This window comes from Myotis brandtii, unplaced genomic scaffold, assembly GCF_000412655.1.
Source record: "Myotis brandtii unplaced genomic scaffold, ASM41265v1 scaffold9, whole genome shotgun sequence".
NCBI lineage: Eukaryota > Metazoa > Chordata > Mammalia > Chiroptera > Vespertilionidae > Myotis > Myotis brandtii.
The window spans coordinates 1,086,861-1,088,919 of record NW_005371693.1 but is presented as its reverse complement, the minus strand read 5'-3'; positions in this window follow the sequence as shown (position 1 = coordinate 1,088,919).

Genomic DNA, 2,059 nt, shown 5'->3' with positions numbered 1-2,059 from the left:
TGAGGAGAAAGTAACTTCAAATATGTGAGAATCAAAAGTTAGAGAATACTCACAAACCAAGAAGACATAAATGAACAAAGAAATATAAGAAAATGAGTCAGACATGAATGAACATTTCATAATAAAAGAAAATGGAAGTATATACAACTTTAGAAACATAAATTAATACTGTGAGACTGTGTTCAGCTACTTTAATTGGCAAAATGGTTTCTTTTTTCAATTGTCAATTTAATATTGGTAAAGATGTAGAAACAGGAATTTTCAAGCAAACTACTATGGGAATGATATTAATTTCCTCTAACCCATAATTGCTCATCTAATAATTTAACTCAAAGAAATAGTTGCAAACACTTAGCTGCTGTGATATTTATTACAGTGTTCTTTAGAATAATTGGGAAATATAAACAACTTAATGTTAACCAATGGTCTCTGGCTCTAATTCAACACCAACAGCAATCCCCAATTTGGGGTGCGGTGAAGAAGAAAACTTTATTCAGTGCAAAACAGCTCAATTGTGATATATCCGAAAACATCGCAGCCCTGTGGAACAGCTCAATTGTGATAGAGCCTGCAACAGGAGGGCTGTAGAAGGGCCCTGGGGCCAGGCCCCTCTCTGACTAGATGGTTCTGCTCTGCTCCCCTTCATTCCAGTCTGGCTTGCACTGCACTGAGTGAGAGGACATCTGTTTCAGCTCAGCTAGGGATCAGATCAGCTTGGGCGGCAGCCTTTCGGGGAAACAGTGCTCTCAGAGTCAACTGCCTTATATGGACAGGAGTCCCAGGCCTTGGTCTCTGATTGGTCTATTCTCATGCAAATGAGGATTCAAATCCTGACAGTTTGATGGGTCAGAAAGGCACTGTCCTGATTGGTCAGAGTAGAGCCACTCTGATTGGCCAGGGCTATGCGGCTCCTATTGGATGGGGAAAGCCTCAGTCTTACTGTTTGAAATAGGATTCCAGGAACTCCTTTATAAGGGCTGGCTCAGATGGCAGAAACAGTGCAGGCAGGCAATTCAGTGCAGAGGCCCTTGTGCAGAAATGGCTGCTAGTCTCTGTTTTTTTAAAAAATCTGACCCCAGGTAGTCACCAGGAGCCCTTCTTACTAGTAGTAAGTGTCTTTTTCCCCACCTCAGGGTTCACAATAACCAATAAAGAATGAACTGACTGAATTTTGTATTTATACAAGGAAAACTATGCAGCCATTAAAATGATAGTATATATGGTCTTAGTCAATGCTTTTCAGCTGAAATCCCTTAAATACATAAAGTAAACAGAAAATATAAAAGAGTCAAAACAAGCAAACTCATGGTGAAACTATGGAATATTTTTATTTTCCTTTTTAAGATTTCTGTTTTCTAAATTTTCTATAATAAACTAGTATGATGTAAATAATAAGAAAAATATACATTTTAATAAACAAAAATAAATACAATAAGGACACAAGTTTTAAATGAAAAAATTATTTTATTTTATTTTATTTTATTTTATTTTATTTAATAAATCTTTATTGTTCAGATTATTACAGTTGTTTCTCTTTTCCCCCCCCATAGCTCCCATCCACCCAGTTCCCAGCCCACCCCATGCCCCTACTCCTCACCATTGTCCTCGTCCATAGGTGTAAGATTTTTGTCCAATCTCTTCCTGAACCCCCATACCCCTTTCCCCCTGAGAATTGTCAGTCCACTCCCTTTCTATGACCCTGATTCTATTATATTACCAGTTTATTCTGTTCATCAGATTTTTTATTCACTTGATTTTTAGATTCACTTGTTGATAGATATGTATTTATCACTTTATTTTCATAATTTGTATCTTTACCTTTTTCTTCTTCTTCCTCTTCTTAAAGAATACCCTTCAGCATTTCATATAATACTGGTTTGGTGGTGATGAACTCCTTTAGCTTTTTCTTATCTGTGAAGCTCTTTATCTGACCTTCAATTCTAAATGATAGCTTTGCTGGGTACAGTAATCTTGGTTGTAGTTCTTGCTATTCATCACTTTGCATATTTCTTGCCACTCCCTTCTGGCCTGCATAGTTTCTGTTGAGAAATCAGCTGAC